The sequence below is a fragment of the Atractosteus spatula genome, assembly GCF_055471065.1.
Source record: "Atractosteus spatula isolate fAtrSpa1 chromosome 10 unlocalized genomic scaffold, fAtrSpa1.hap1 SUPER_10_unloc_15, whole genome shotgun sequence".
In the NCBI taxonomy this organism is placed as follows: Eukaryota; Metazoa; Chordata; class Actinopteri; order Semionotiformes; family Lepisosteidae; genus Atractosteus; species Atractosteus spatula.
This window is the reverse complement of record NW_028296618.1, coordinates 323,633-339,614: the sequence shown is the minus strand read 5'-3', so window position 1 is coordinate 339,614 and position 15,982 is coordinate 323,633. Positions and strand designations below refer to the sequence as shown.

General features: G+C 44.0%; 6 non-coding genes and 1 pseudogene across 6 annotated transcripts; 2 read left to right on the top strand and 5 right to left on the bottom strand.

Annotated features, from left to right (window-relative positions):
* Positions 1-513: 513 nt before the first annotated feature.
* LOC148812844 (5S ribosomal RNA) lies at positions 514-632 on the bottom strand. The gene has a single exon (XR_016086299.1). It is a non-coding gene; the product is annotated as a 5S ribosomal RNA (ribosomal RNA).
* Positions 633-1,169: 537 nt separating this feature from the next.
* Positions 1,170-1,288, bottom strand: LOC148812843 (5S ribosomal RNA; annotated as a pseudogene).
* A 537-nt stretch (positions 1,289-1,825) lies between these two features.
* On the bottom strand, positions 1,826-1,944 carry LOC148812842 (5S ribosomal RNA). Its single transcript, XR_016086302.1, has one exon. It is a non-coding gene; the product is annotated as a 5S ribosomal RNA (ribosomal RNA).
* Positions 1,945-2,480: 536 nt separating this feature from the next.
* On the bottom strand, positions 2,481-2,599 carry LOC148812841 (5S ribosomal RNA). Its single transcript, XR_016086297.1, has one exon. It is a non-coding gene; the product is annotated as a 5S ribosomal RNA (ribosomal RNA).
* A 6,141-nt stretch (positions 2,600-8,740) lies between these two features.
* trnal-caa (transfer RNA leucine (anticodon CAA)) lies at positions 8,741-8,853 on the bottom strand. Its single transcript has 2 exons — positions 8,816-8,853; positions 8,741-8,786 (listed from the first exon to the last, which is right to left on the bottom strand). It is a non-coding gene; the product is annotated as a tRNA-Leu (tRNA).
* Positions 8,854-10,128: 1,275 nt separating this feature from the next.
* Positions 10,129-10,200, top strand: trnaa-ugc (transfer RNA alanine (anticodon UGC)). Its single transcript has one exon. It is a non-coding gene; the product is annotated as a tRNA-Ala (tRNA).
* Positions 10,201-14,701: 4,501 nt separating this feature from the next.
* trnan-guu (transfer RNA asparagine (anticodon GUU)) lies at positions 14,702-14,775 on the top strand. Its single transcript has one exon. It is a non-coding gene; the product is annotated as a tRNA-Asn (tRNA).
* Positions 14,776-15,982: the final 1,207 nt, after the last annotated feature.

The window sequence follows — 15,982 nt, the reverse complement described above, 5'->3', positions numbered from 1 at the left end:
CTTTAAACCTTAAAAATATTAACATGCAACCCAAGCCTCAAATGATGTGTTTCTCTAGAAAAGAAATTACATTGAATCAAAAAATGTAAAACTTATTTTATCTTTTGAGAAGAGCGTTGTAGGGCAGGTTTTTATATTTTAGTGGATAGGTCATAAAAGTGTTAAAATAATTGAATAAGACACATTTAGCAGCGATAAAATATAAGCACGAGCAAAAATTGATATTTATAACGCTTATAGATTTTAACAATATAACAGACTTTACTAAAATGTTTACTTTTAAATTAAATATTACATCACAACATGTCCACACCCAGGCACCTGCCGTTAAAGGTTATGGGATGTAGAGATACAGTATATAAGGTTCATGATGAGAATAAAAAACGCTCACGCTAATACACAAGCACCCGTGTCTCGCCAAAGCTGACAAATAAACAGACGGACAAGCCGCACTGCACGTGTGAACAGGGGAATGAGCGAGCGAGCGGGGATAGGGCGCCTCCTGCGCTTAAAAGCTTACAGCACCTGGTATTCCCAGGCGGTCTCCCATCCAAGTACTAACCAGGCCCATCCCTGTTTAGCTTCCGAGATCAGACGAGATCAGGCGTGCTCAAGGGGGTGTGGCCGTAAGCGAGAGCAGGGCTCGCTGGCACCCTTCTTATAGAGAGGACAGCTCCGTCACCTCTTTTACGACGCTGCTTTTTTTCCCTTGCGTTTTTCTCTTCTTCCCACGTTCTCTCTCTTCACTGCCTTCGTCCCCGCTCTATTTCACTTCAGCCTTTCACTCTTGCTTCCTTCCAATGAGGACGGAGCTGCGGGAGAAAGGGCGCTATAGAGGATCGCTGTGGAGAGCTGCTGCTGTGCTTTGACATCTGAGCTCTGTGGAAAACGATCTCAAAACAATTCTGAAAAACGCGACTCCCCGAACGCCAGCCGAACAAGTCTCCACAACCGAAGCGCTGTGTCTCTTTTCAGCTGGCGATAAACCTTTCCTCGATCCTTTGCGGACTTGTAAAACTGTTCATGATCAGAATAAAAAACGCTCACGCTAATACACAAGCACCCGTGTCTCGCCAAAGCTGACAAATAAACAGACGGACAAGCCGCACTGCACGTGTGAACAGGGGAATGAGCGAGCGAGCGGGGATAGGGCGCCTCCTGCGCTTAAAAGCTTACAGCACCTGGTATTCCCAGGCGGTCTCCCATCCAAGTACTAACCAGGCCCATCCCTGTTTAGCTTCCGAGATCAGACGAGATCAGGCGTGCTCAAGGGGGTGTGGCAGTAAGCGAGAGCAAGGCTCGCTGGCACCCTTCTTATAGAGAGGACAGCTCCGTCACCTCTTTTACGACGCTTTTTTTTTTCCCTTGCGTTTTTCTCTTCTTCCCACGTTCTCTCTCTTCACTGCCTTCGTCCCCGCTCTATTTCACTTCAGCCTTTCACTCTTGCTTCCTTCCAATGAGGACGGAGCTGCGGGAGAAAGGGCGCTATAGAGGATCGCTGTGGAGAGCTGCTGCTGTGCTTTGACATCTGAGCTCTGTGGAAAACGATCTCAATACAATTCTGAAAAACGCGACTCCCCGAACGCCAGCCGAACAAGTCTCCACAGCCGAAGCGCTGTGTCTCTTTTCAGCTGGCGATAAACCTTTCCTCGATCCTTTGCGGACTTGTAAAACTGTTCATGATCAGAATAAAAAACGCTCACGCTAATACACAAGCACCCGTGTCTCGCCAAAGCTGACAAATAAACAGACGGACAAGCCGCACTGCACGTGTGAACAGGGGAATGAGCGAGCGAGCGGGGATAGGGCGCCTCCTGCGCTTAAAAGCTTACAGCACCTGGTATTCCCAGGCGGTCTCCCATCCAAGTACTAACCAGGCCCATCCCTGTTTAGCTTCCGAGATCAGACGAGATCAGGAATGCTCAAGGGGGTGTGGCCGTAAGCGAGAGCAAGGCTCGCTGGCACCCTTCTTATAGAGAGGACAGCTCCGTCACCTCTTTTACGACGCTGCTTTTTTCCCTTGCGTTTTTCTCTTCTTCCCACGTTCTCTCTCTTCACTGCCTTCGTCCCCGCTCTATTTCACTTCAGCCTTTCACTCTTGCTTCCTTCCAATGAGGACGGAGCTGCGGGAGAAAGGGCGCTATAGAGGATCGCTGTGGAGAGCTGCTGCTGTGCTTTGACATCTGAGCTCTGTGGAAAACGATCTCAATACAATTCTGAAAAACGCGACTCCCCGAACGCCAGCCGAACAAGTCTCCACAGCCGAAGCGCTGTGTCTCTTTTCAGCTGGCGATAAACCTTTCCTCGATCCTTTGCGGACTTGTAAAACTGTTCATGATCAGAATAAAAAACGCTCACGCTAATACACAAGCACCCGTGTCTCGCCAAAGCTGACAAATAAACAGACGGACAAGCCGCACTGCACGTGTGATCAGGGGAATGAGCGAGCGAGCAGGGATAGGGCGCCTCCTGCGCTTAAAAGCTTACAGCACCTGGTATTCCCAGGCGGTCTCCCATCCAAGTACTAACCAGGCCCATCCCTGTTTAGCTTCCGAGATCAGACGAGATCAGGCGTGCTCAAGGGGGTGTGGCCGTAAGCGAGAACAAGGCTCGCTGGCACCCTTTTTATAGAAAGGGACAGCTCCGTCACCTCTTTTACGACGCTGCTTTTTTTCCCTTGCGTTTTTCTCTTCTTCCCACGTTCTCTCTCTTCACTGCCTTCGTCCCCGCTCTATTTCACTTCAGCCTTTCACTTGTAGCGGCAATGGTTGTTAATAAGACAGAATTAAGTGTTGCTGTGCTTTTTCTAATGAGGCCCCATCTCTCTGTTCATCTCTGTGGTGCAGCCACAGAGAAGCTATTCATGCAGGCTGATTTAAAGATGTTTTCTTTTGATAAGGGACAGCTCCCAAATGGGGATGCACTTAGCTAAGCCTGGCTATCATGATCAATGGTCATCCATTGGCGCCTATCTGTCTAGGGAGTGCCAGATGGACATCTGGACTGCATTCCTAAGTGTCAGGAGTAAGTGACTCACATCTCACCTTGATCAACCAATCAGGGACTGGTAGGGCCGAGTAACCCACGTGGGACTCTGATGCCCATTAAACTTTCAGCCAATGAACGACCTGAAGTTCCTCCAGGTAAAAACAGGCAACACAGAGGGCCTGAGAGACTATTTCCTGGACTTTTCTAAAGGGAATTCAAAGGAGAATTCCAGGGCAGGACGGCCCAGGAGCAATAGGCTCCCAAGGGCAGGACATTCTCGCAGCGCGCCTCCTGACCATCCTAAGACTCAGCCCGGACAACCACGGAACGGCCAGTGTGTCCGAGTGCCAGAACTTTCCTTTGTTCTAAGAATCTAGAGCGGAGGTTGCCAGAGAGTAACCAGAGGATCCACCTGAGGTAAGCACCAGCAGCAAGCCTTGTGAACAGGTCGGAACTGTGGACAGCTGAATCACTATTCAGAACTAGCGCTTCATCAGGAATGAACTGGTCCTCTTCCTGACTTGCTGGGACCCACAGTCATCTTTTCTCCTGTGCACAAACTTTGCTAGTTAAAGCCAACACTAACTAGCCGGTCAGTGATCATCTGCAGCACAGCACAGCCTGGCACGGAGCCAGAGAGCCCGCAGGAGATCTGAATCCCCAGAGATTGGATGAGTATTCAACTTCAATGCATTACAGCTTGAGAATTCAATTGTTATCCCAACCAGTTGATATCAATTTAATTCCTAAGAGTTATGTACTTGTTTTCAGTATCTAATGTAGAAGTTGAAACCAAGTTCACTTTATGAAACGATCTAAATGAATGATATACTGAACGTATGTCCTCTCGATATATGTAACTCTTTGTAACTGATTGTATATATACCTTTTGTATTCTGATAACCCTCTCAATAAGATCTGTTAGGTTTATATGCATATTTTATGTATTAATAAATGTATCCTCGTGTATTAGTACCCGTGTGTGTGTGCGTTGTTTGAGTTATATCGCATGGTTGGATTCTAAGGCCATCAAAAGAATCATTTTGTGATTTACGGTTACAATTAATAAATGTCCCCGTACATGCCCAAACCCTACAGAACTGGTGCCTTCAGAGAGCACACTACATTTATTGGCATCCCTGGACGGGCTATGGTAAGACTGAAATGAGTCAACCAAGCGGAATAATTCAATATAAAACACCACGGGTTTCATACTCGACAATACAGTGTGCTGAAAGCCGAAAGGAAAAAAGTTCCCCTTGCTCTTTAAGCAGTGCTTGATTGTTTTGTGATCTTTTGCGATCTACTGGGTTGATTGCATACTTGATCTTGTGGTTTTCTGTGGTAGAACTGTGATTTCGTACTTAAAAGTAATACTCTTTAAGTTTAACGATGGTTGCTAAAAGGTCTGAATTCAAGTCGCTATTAAGCACTCTCTCTAGCAGCGACAGGTCTGACCACGATCTCCGTCATATCTCCGTCAGCGGAGAAGCTAGGAGAATAAACCTCCATTCTCTGAGAGAGCTAGCGAAGGACATGGAGAGATTTGACCCTGCAGTGTCAGAGAATAATATCGAGAGTTATATTCAAGACCTCAGGTATACCCTGCAGTACCTGCCAAACGCTACAGAACAGGAAAAAGTATTTCTGGTCAGGAAAACTAGCAGCAGAGCTGTACATGAGTGGATGGATAAGCAGATGAAGAAAGTCTGTGATGACTTTGAAGAGCTGTGTCAAGCACTTATCAGAATACAGTGCGTTTATTGACCCGACTGCCGCGATAGCCGCCGCCCTTAACATTAAGCACGAGAGAGCAGAGTCCCCTCGCGAATATTACGAGAGACTTAGATGAACTTATTTTGCAGGGCGAAATGATGAGGGTTGTGAAGAGAACACACATTTCAAGGGTTTATTCATTGCGAATCTCCACCCGTCAGTCAGAAAGATGATCTTAATGCATACAGATGCACAGACCATGAAAATGACTGATATTAAGAGATTCGTGCAGAAAGCCTGGGAGTATGATGTCCAAAGTCGCTCTGAGCAAAAAGCTGTTAAAGCGACTGTGTTCGCCGTCAGAGCCAGCAGGATTAATTCCCCCCTGCTCGAAGGAGCACAGGCTCCTGAGCTGGCTAAGCCCCGTTCCAAAGCAGGCACACAGGACCGCACCCAGCGTCCTAAGTTCCATGAGAACACCGGGGAAGGGAAAGGGCTAGATAAAGCTGAACAAAAGGATTCAGTAGCCGCCCGCCTGGCCAGGCTTGAACAAGTTTTATTAGGACATAGACAACCGCTCCCCAAGGCTGCCGGAAGCGTGAATGAGCTGATACTCTCCACTGGAGGAGGCGGAGACCCGCCCCCTCTCCCTCCCTCAGTCTATCTGATTGAGTGGAAGAGTTCCTGCCTGCATGAGGTCAGCCACTCGCAAGCGAGTGCTGACTCCACCCCTGAAGTCACAGAGCAAGCAGTAAAACAGAGAGGAAAAGCAGGAAGCTTTTACCTCAAGGCTGCCATGGGAGATGTCTTACACAGTGAGACATTGATTGACACTGAGGTTGAAAGGTGTTTGATGTCATACAGCAAGCTCAAACGGGTAGAAAAAGAAAAGGGCATGCGACTCAGAGAGGAACCTTTGGTGGATCACCAGAAAGGCAAGGTGTGGAAACAGGTCAAGGTTCCTAAGCCTTCTGTACAGAAGGAAGGGGGGCCAAGAGGCAGACTGTGCTCACACAGTGCCTACCGAACACTGAAGCCTATGTGGAGATTCCTTCTGTTCCCTCTGGACAAGAAATAAAAATATTTTCTTGTTCCCTGGATATACGGGGAAGTCATGTCCCGGCTGAGGTCACAACAGCCTCCATGCCACAGGAGCGGTGCTCCAAGCAGCCGCCTGATCCACCAGGTAAAGCACACCCCTTTTACATCCCTAAAGAGGAGCAGATCTCCCCACCTGGCGATGAAAAGGAGCTTTCCCTGTGCACCCTGGCACCCAAGAGGGGTCAGGACCACCACCCTGCAGTGGTGGAAGGGATCCAGATGGCAGGAGAGCAGGTTGGTGATGTAGCCCTCACCCTTAGCCCTGAGAGGTCCTCTATCAGTGAGGATCTGCTTGAGCAGCTGTCACGGGGCCACCGCCAGGTGCCCCTGGTGCAACATTCACAGGTTAGAGAGGAGGTCCAGCTGGACGCTGAGACTACTGCGCTGTGGACACACCTGATCCCAGATGCCGATTCCCTCTGCTGTGACCCAGGGAACCTGCAGTCAGGTAACATTATTTTTCACAACTACCAGATAGTGAGTGAGACTGACCTGATTGTTCCTGCCTCAACGGCAGGGTTTCCAACACACCCAGTCCCCCGGAAGGGACAGGGAATGAAAGCCGAGCCGGTTTTCTTATAGCCACCAGCTCAGTCTGTCCAACCAGTCCACCAGTCTGAGTCTGACCAACAGTGGTTCAGCCAGACTGGAGCTGGATGGTCAAGCCACCCGCCTGTTAGTGCAGAACACGGCAAAGAGGGGTGTCAGAATCCCCGCCCGCACTGACATGGGCCTGGTGGGTGATAGTGAGTTCAAAGACAGTGAACTAGCTATCCCACTGCTGGGGCAGCTCCCTGAACCCCTAGCGAGGGAAGGGGGGAGCGAGCAGGTGCCCTACACCCACGCCCAGCGAACGATTGTAAACATGCCGATAGAGGGATTCCTCAATCAGGAAGTGTACAGGGTTGACCTGATCAGTGAGACTGGGGTAACAATTCCAGATCACTCAGGTGCTCCAGATGATCACTCAGCCGAGGGTCAGGCATGCTCCACCGCTGCACCACCCCCTGCAGGGTTCCTAGAGCACAGGCATGAACAAATCGAAAAAGCAGATGCCCTGGAAATGGAGGAGGAGCATCAACAGCTGCGTCAGATCTCCCCAGATTTCCAGGATGTTGGTGCCCAAGATGCCACATGGCATACTGAGAAAGACACCATGTACATGCTGCGCCAGCTTAGAAAGGCGACAGTCACTCAGAAGGAGATGACTGAGATCAGCCAACCTAAAAGACTTTTAGGAGGAGACTCAGCCCGGACAACCACGGAACGGCCAGTGTGTTCGAGTGCCAGAACTTTGCTTTGTTCTAAGAGTTGAGAGCGGAGGTTGCCAGAGAGTAACCAGAGGATCCACCCGAGGTTAGCATCAGCAGCAAGCCTCGTGAACAGTTCGGAACTGTGGACAGCTGAATCACTATTCAGAACTAGCACTTCATCAGGAACGAACCGGTCCTCTTCCTGACTTGCTGGGACCCACAGTCATCTTTTCTCCTGAGCACAACTTTGCTAGTTAAAGCCAACACTAACTAGCCGGTCAGTGAGCATCAGCAGCGCACCGTTGCAAGCCGCACAGCCTGGCACCAAGCCAGAGAGCGCGGATTGGACAGCAACAGCCTGCAACTGTTTCTTTGTGCCCGCAGGAGATCTGAATCCCCAGAGATTGGATGAGTATTCAACTTCAATGCATTACAGCTCGAGAATTCAATTGTTATCCCAACCAGTTGATATCAATTTAATTCCTAAGAGTTATGTACTTGTTTTCAGTATCTAATGTAGAAGTTATAACCAAGTTCATTTACGAAACGGTCTAAATGAATGATATACTGAACGTATGTCCTCTTGATATATGTAACACTTCGTAACTGATTGAATATATACCTTTTGTATTCTGTTAACCCTCTCGATAAGATCTGCTAGGTTTATATGCATATTCTATGTATTAATAAATGTATTTTCGTGTATTAGTACCTGTGTGTGTGCGCTGTTTGAGTTATATCGCATGGTTGGATTCTAAAGCCATTAAAAGAATCAGTTTTGTGATTTACTGCTACAATTAATAATTGTCCCAGTAAATGCCCAAACCCTACAGAACTCGTGCCTTCAGAGAGCACGCTACAATCAATATCAGCAGTGTTATCAGTACCGAACGCTAAATATAGATCCTGGCAATAATTCATGAGTTGTTCGTTAGAAAATTGTTTAAGTTTTTTTTTAATATATTTTCAATACCAGACAAAAAGTCGAAAGTTTCAATTTCATGCAACTGATGAAATCTCTCTTCGATGGAAGTTATAAGTACAGTACATCCAAAATACTGCGGAATCAATCAAATTTACATGTTTCTTGTGGATCCAGAAGATCATTTTGAGACTCAAAACATGCCTGTCTTTTCTTTTTTCGAGGACGAAGGAGTAGCAGCAGGAGTAGCAGTAATGGCAAGAACGTGTTTAGAGTTCAGCACTTCTCATTTTTAAAGCAGAGCCTCGACTCAGAAAGCACCGCCCGCGATAACAGAAATTGCAGAATTGGTCTGTTCATGCTGCCTACACGCTTTGAATTGCTGGCATTTTCTGCAAGTTCCTTTTTGAGGGTTCATGAAATTCCTCACATTTGAGCCAACACTAAAATATTTCATTCGGGGTCGCCTAATTCATAGTGCAAACCGAATCTACAGGGGAATGCTGTGGCACATGAAGCCGTTTGTTATTCTGTTGTGAGGTGTGAGGGGCTGAATGCAAATCGAGTTGGTGAATAGAAAATGAAACAGGAGTCACTTCTTGAGCTACGAATTCCAAAAAGTATGAAAACCTGTGCATTTTAACAGTGCAGAATACTCACAAATTGCACTGAGTTGCTTGCTTTCTTCTGCTGCTTTTATATTTCAGTCATTCACTGTCAGCTAGCACTGGAACAATTCAAGAGAGGTAAAAACAGAAGCTGTCAGGAGTGGGATTTGAACCCACGCCTCCATTTGGAGACCAGAACACCCAAGCTAGCTGGAAAGACACACATCCTTGAGTCGGGCACCTTAGACCACTCGGCCACCCTGATAAGCAAAAGCAAGTGGTGTGCTGAATGCACCAGTAGTTGACTAAACTGAGATTCTTCCCTGAAATTATTTGCTTGCGAAGAGCCAAGTTGCCTTGAATGGATCTTGGAAATCAAATATACGGATGGATTGTTATTCGGTTGTGAGTTTTGAGGGGCGTATTATAAATTGAGTTGGTGAAAAGGCGCTTTTTGTTAGTCTGTCGGGAGGCTGCATAAGGTGTTTAGAGGGAGAACTTCTAAAAGACAGGCTCTCTATGTTTAACATCAAGGCAGATTTTTTTTTTCTCAATGGAAATGCTCTTTGGCGCTTTCAGCTTTACGTACTGTAGGGAACAACGTCTGCCGAGATCACTTTTGAGCCAGTGCACATGGTAAAGTGCCACCAATTACATTTAATATTGGCTGTGGTAGCGAGCTGCTTTTGTTTGTGAAGCTTTTACTTCTTTAAGCTGAATCATCGGCAGGAGTAGCTTATTAAATCTTTGCTCATAGCGCTCCATCAGAAATACAACGGAGGCATTGGAGACCCACTTGGTGTTACCACACCCTGCCAATCCCTGATTGGTTGATCAAGGTGAGATGTGAGTCACTTACTCCTGACACTTAGGAATGCAGTCCAGATGTCCATTCGGCACTCCCTAGACAGATAGGCGCCAATGGATGACCATTGATCATGATAGCCAGGCTTAGCTAAGTGCATCTCCGTTTGGGAGCTGTACCTTATCAAAAGAAAACATCTTAAATCAGCCTGCATGAATAGTTTCTCTGTGGCTGCACCACAGAGAGGGAGAGTGAGATGGGGCCTCATTTAGGAAAGCATAGCGACGCTTAATTCTGTCTTATTTATAAGCATTGCCGCTACAGCTGTAAAGTTATTTGGCGAGCATGGACCTCTGAGAAGGAGTCTGAATCCATCAAGAAGACAGGAATTCTAATATGGCACTGCCGTCTTGTGTACAAAATATTTGTTCAGCTCTAACGTCTGTGTGCGTTGACAAGGCATCTCAAAAGGACGTATTAAATAAGAAAATGATCCTTTCTGTCACCATTCCTGTGGATGGAGCGTTGTTTCACCCTTTTACGTTCTACAATATTTACAGACAAGGTTTTATCACTGGAGTTGTACAGAACAAGTGTGCATCAGTCCATGAAAATCATCAGTACTGCTGTTTTTCTATGCATAGTTTAATCAAGAGCACTTAAAAGATGCAAAAGATGGATTGTGTTCTGTGAGCACCTGCACATCTCTAAGTCACTTCCACAGCCTTCTAGGTCGGGGATGTAGCTCAGTGGTAGAGTGCATGCTTTGCATGTATGAGGTTCTGGGTTTAATTCCTGGCATTTCCAAGTGCTTTATGGTACTGTGCTCACATTGCAGTCTTCTTTTAAGTGAGAACTCTTTGCTCGTGTTCATAGAGAGCCAGGTTTACACAATTAAACTACAGTGTTCTCTGCAGTTTTAAATGTACCTCCAAAGCATTTAGTTCTGTTAACTACCAAAGAATGTGAACTAATTTAAAGTCACATTCAGGAAATCCAGAGAACGTCTTCACACTTGTCGTGGCTGTTGCAGAAAAACCTCACCTGGGATGTTGAATCTCACCCGGGATTTCCTGAGAGATCATTCACCAAGCGAGTCCTCCCTCTGGACTCTGCACTGAGCTGAAAGCTGCACGAATTCCTCACTGCGTGTCCTGTACTGTGTAGCACAGTGACAAGAACGCCTTGAGTTTTTTTCCGTATGTGAAGGAAAATGCAAAAGAGCATGAAAAGTATAGTATGGTATAAAATATCCATGGTACAACTCAAGAAAGAACTGACGGACAAAACAATGCCATTTGATGATTACAAGAGAAACACAACCGTCCGAACATGGGCTTGGATCCTGAACGCTTGCCTTAAAAGACAAAGCAAAGGATATAACCTGTAAATGTCTTCATGTCTTACAGTTTATGAAATAACACAATTTCATCCTTTCTTAATAATTTCTTACTATTGATAGATGCTTTTTTGAATTTTAACAGAATCACAATTACAGACATTTGGGGTTAAACTGTTATTCACATACTCTAACGAAGAGAAAAGTTAGTGTCTTCCGGTGTGTGAGCCCATTTCTCAAAAAATAAAAAAATAAGTTATAAATATTGAATTGTTCTGTTTTGTAGGCTTGCATAGTCTTATTCATATTTCAGTTAAACATTTTCTTCTGTAGTAATTTCATTTGATATTATATTAATCCTGATTTACAATTTTTGGACATGGTTCATCTTAAATAATTTGTAATTAGTTTGTGTTTTGGAAAATTGCGCCCAGAAGCTACTAAAACTGGTAATGTTTGCATAATATGTAATGTAATAGTAGCATTTTGGGTGGGAAAACAAAAGGCATTTCTTGGTATGAATCCCAGCACTTCATAAGCGGCGTTCGAGGATTTCTCGCTTCAGATAAAGCTGTCAATACATCATAGATTTTTACTCAATCAATATCAGCAGTGTTATCGCTACCAAATGCTAAATATAGATCCTGGCAATACTTTGTGAGATCTTTGTACGAAAATCCAAAAAACTACAGAAGCAATCAACGTTTCTTTTGGATCGAGAAGAGGATAATTATGAGACTCAAAATATGCCTGTCTTTTCTTTTTTCGAGGACAAATGAATTATTGAGGTGTAAAGATGGGTTCAAAACCAAAATCATCTGCTATTGCTGCTGTTTCTTTGATAGTTTCTTCAAATCCTTCAATTGATCATTGATATCGAGGAATAATATTATACAAATTGTGGTTTTCTGTTAATTGACAATTTTATTGTAATTACATCTTCGTTTACAGATGTCTTGCATGTATCACAAGGTATAATAGTCGCCGTGTGTCCTCAGCTAAAATGTTTTAAAAAGTATGACAAAAGTTCAATATGCTTAACATCATTTATGGTTATATCTATATTAAAATGAAGGTAAATATACCAAGATATTAAAAAACAATTTTACAGTTCCAACCTAATTATGCTTGTGAAGTTTTCCAATAAATCCGAACTGTAATTTTGAAATATTATTGCTGAGAATGCAAAGAGAATACAAAGATCAAATTCAATGAGTGAAAATACAAAAGTAGTTCACTAAACTGAGTTTCTTCCCTGAAATGATTTGATTTGCTTGCAAAGCACTAAGCAGCTTTGAACGGATCGCGGGAATCAAATATACAGATGGGTTCAGAGTGTGCTTTCCAACTTTTGTGTAACATTTTCCTTTGATAGGGCAGAGTTGTCTTTACAATCTGGGTTACATAAAAAGGAGTGACGTCAGTACAAAACAGCTTTCCTTCTTGGGGAACAACGGTTGTGTTCCATATTTCTAACTATTTTGGTTTCAAGATCTCAATTTAGTGTGAAACATAAAAGCCAGCTAGATAAATCTCTTACACGTCATTTACAATGGTCTTTCAACTAATAGCCCGTGCAGGGATCAAACCTCAGCTAATGGTACGAGTTGCGTAAGGCTCTGCAACATGCAGATAAGAAACTAACCTCTGCTTCTTCATTTTATACACAGTGAGCTATATTTGCGAGCCTACTACCCCCTGCGGGCTCTGTATTTAATTGTGGTACAAGACCGGCCGTGGAGATGAAGTGAGACGGGTTTGTACATTAAAAGGCTCATAGCGTCCCTGGGAGGGCTCAGACCACCACCCTTTTGGTTAACACCCGAGCCACAAAGACTCATGTATATCTTAACATTCCTCGGTCTCAGTGAAAGTGATACACTCCGCAAAGTTTCCGGAGATTAATTTGTTTTTAAAGGAAAATCACCAACAGCAGCCGAGATCTACTGGAGTTTTTCATTCTATACTGCGATTTCTGAAGGGTACCCTGTGAAAATACGAGTTTTGACGAGAAGGGATGGACATATAAGGTCAGAAGGCTTGGGGAATTGAACTTTAAGGTGAAGACTGCGGGTTCAGCAGCAGCAGAACCCGATCAGTATCAGTTGACTCCGATATACTTTGAAAATTAACTTCGGGATTTAGAGTCAGACGTGCTACCGTTGCACCATGGGGTACTTAATTAAAAAAATATAGAAAAACAGTCAGTGTTCCTGGATCTGTTATCAAGAACAACACCTGCACAAGAGCTGCGCAGGAAGAATAAAATGTGGTCTGGGATGAAGCGACTCTCTTCGGAAGAGCGGCGCTCTTCACAGGAGAATTTGTTTGTGAAGCTGATTTGTCTCCTTTGGGGAATTCAAATTAGCTGATAGCAGTGACCTCGTGGCGCAAAGATAGCATGTCTGACTCCCCATCAGAAGGCTGCGTGTTCAAATCACATCGAGGGCTGCTTTTAGTTTTTCAGGTTCTGCCCGTCCTGAACACGGAATTCACACCATGTAGTTGAGTTTTATCTGTACACCACATAGATAATCTAAACAAAACAGAGCCCTACTGGACATGCAGTTAGGATCTCACACAGCAAATACCTCTTGAACACAAGAGAGAAGGCACAGTTCACATCTGCGAAACATCACATCCGTCTTTAGAGACAGCTACATCAGAGAATGGAATCCCGAAAGTTTCAAATAACTTCTTTTAATACAGGTTCAAGCAAACCTGAAAGTTAGGGAGTTTCCGGACACTTTTGTTTTATTAAAAAGTGTCTGAAGCCTGAAAATGTAATTTGAAAAAAAAATCTATTGGACATTAGCAGGTACTTTTTGTAACGATTTGCTATTTCATGCTGGAAAACAAAGGAAACAGACCCAACGTTTGCTTTCAGGTACGGTTCATTACATAATAGACATCTACTACTGAAGAGCTTGAATACAATTTACACGAGCCAGGTAGAAGTCGGACCTACAATCTTATGATCCGAAATCAGACGCGTTATTTATTAATCCGCTGGCATTTCACATAACCTGAATTCCCCCATAGTGTGCTCAGCGCCGCTACTAGTAATGCACCGCTCCGTCTAAAATTTCAAAGTGAGAAACATGTGTTTTCTGATTTTTTATGAGTTTTAAAATATAATTTATTTAAATATGACAAGGGGTTTATGTTTCGCACTGAAATTCCGATTGATTGAGAATTCAAAGAAAGACTGTTTTCTTCCACAACACCGTATAATTTTCACATCCACCAGACTCCAACCTCTCCAGACCTTGCTGGTTGAGCAATTGCTCCGATAAATTAGGTCACGGATCGTGTTAACTCATTTCTTCTCAACACAACATTTCCTGGTGCACGTTTTCTCTATGAAAAAAATACATTTTTCCCTTGCACGATTTTTCGTTTTTTATCAAAGCGTACAGAAAGAAAAAAGAAGAAGAAATAGTGTTGCAAAAGAACTCTGTCGCCCTTGGGAGATGTCAAACGCATTGGACATGAAAAAATGCCAGATAAAAGCCAGTTCTCTTCGTTTCTCAGTGTCGGGGCTGCAATGTAAAAGAGGCAATTTGCTCTGAGAGCATGCTCAGCGCTTACTGAATGCAGATGTCTCAGAGCGGTGTGTCCAAGTGGCTGTAAAAGGTGATGGCTATCCTGTCACCGTAGCTTAGTTGGTTAAAGCACTTGTCTATTAAACAAAAGAACCTAGATTCAAATCCCAGCCGTGTCTTTCTTCCTTTCTTGTAGTACAGAACGTACCATTTTGGGCACTCACAAAGGGCTTGATTTCGTTAAATGCATGTGTTCATTTCCTTTCTGGAAAACTTATTTTTGATGAAATTCACACAGCTTGCGGAAAATGAAATCCAATTCTTGGTTATCAGTGCAGAAGAAATATTACCGGCTGGCAAAATAAACGGTAAGAGATTTTTTTTAACCAGAAATTTGTGATTCGAGAGAAGGACCTACAAGTTAGTCTCTGTGGCGCAATTGGTTAGCGCGTTCGGCTGTTAATCGAAAGGTTGGTGGTTCGAATCCACCCAGAGACGGATTTCGTTTGCGATGTAAACATTGTCTTCGGTCGATTGGATTTCTCAGCGAAACCATAGCCTTTTTAATATTTGCAACAAATGCGAGTGTTTAACACGTGTCAGGATCACCAGGAAATGTCCAACAATGCCCAACATCGTAACTCCCCAGAAAACCATATTCACCCAAGAAAAATGATCGTCGAATCGTCATTTATACTCCAGTTGAATCCTCTGCTGAAATATTTTAAAAATACAATGCAGGTTTGTTTGAGAACTTGACAAGCATTGTTACGATAGCACTGTGCAGTTGGATTTTGATATTTTGACATATTTACCTTAATTTTAAACATAAATACTATACAGTCTATTGTAATTTTAAAATATGTTAGCTGAGGATGCAAAGGGGTGAAAGGGAAAGATCAGAGGGTATACAGATGCAGCCATTCAAAGTGCGCGTTACAGACACGTACCGCAGGTGACGTCGCTCAGTATGACGCAAGATGACGCGTGGCACCGCAGTACGTGATTGGTTGACCGACAGGGGCACTCGTGGTCCGTTGGTCTGTCGTAGAAAGACTTACAGTAAACGTCTTTGCTGTGCCCGTTGTAGGTATTGAATTTTACCACTGAAGGGAAATCTTAGTAGCTGAGCATAAAAAGAATAGGAGCATACTGTAACGCGTGTGAAGGCCATACACGATATTAATTTTGGAACATAAACATACAGTGTATAGCTGGTCTTGGTACTTTAAAGAAAAAAATACACACCAGTATTCCATTTCTCCCTAAACATTTTAAGCTTCGAAGTCTTTAACTAACGCGATACCGGAGTCAACAAGCATACTTTTAGAATTTGATTAAAAGGGAATATAATATGGAATCGCGTATCTAAAGAATTTAATAACGGTATTCGTGTGCTGCGACAGGGCTGTGTAGGGCTGTTTCGCCTGCCTGTTCATGTGAGCTGTCTTGTAGCCGACTGGTCTAGGTGCGTGACTACTAGCTGATAGGTTGTGTGTTCGAATCCAGCTGGTGCCGGGCTTTTCTTTTAACAAACATTTCTTCAAAAAAATAGAATAGCGATATTATGGACAATCAATTGACTTTTATATTTCAAAATATCGCAACATGATCGATATTTGCGATATTTTGAACATATCTTCCCTTTTGACAGCGGTGCCTGCTTCTATTGTGTGTGTGCAACAGAGTAAATTTTTAATAGCGT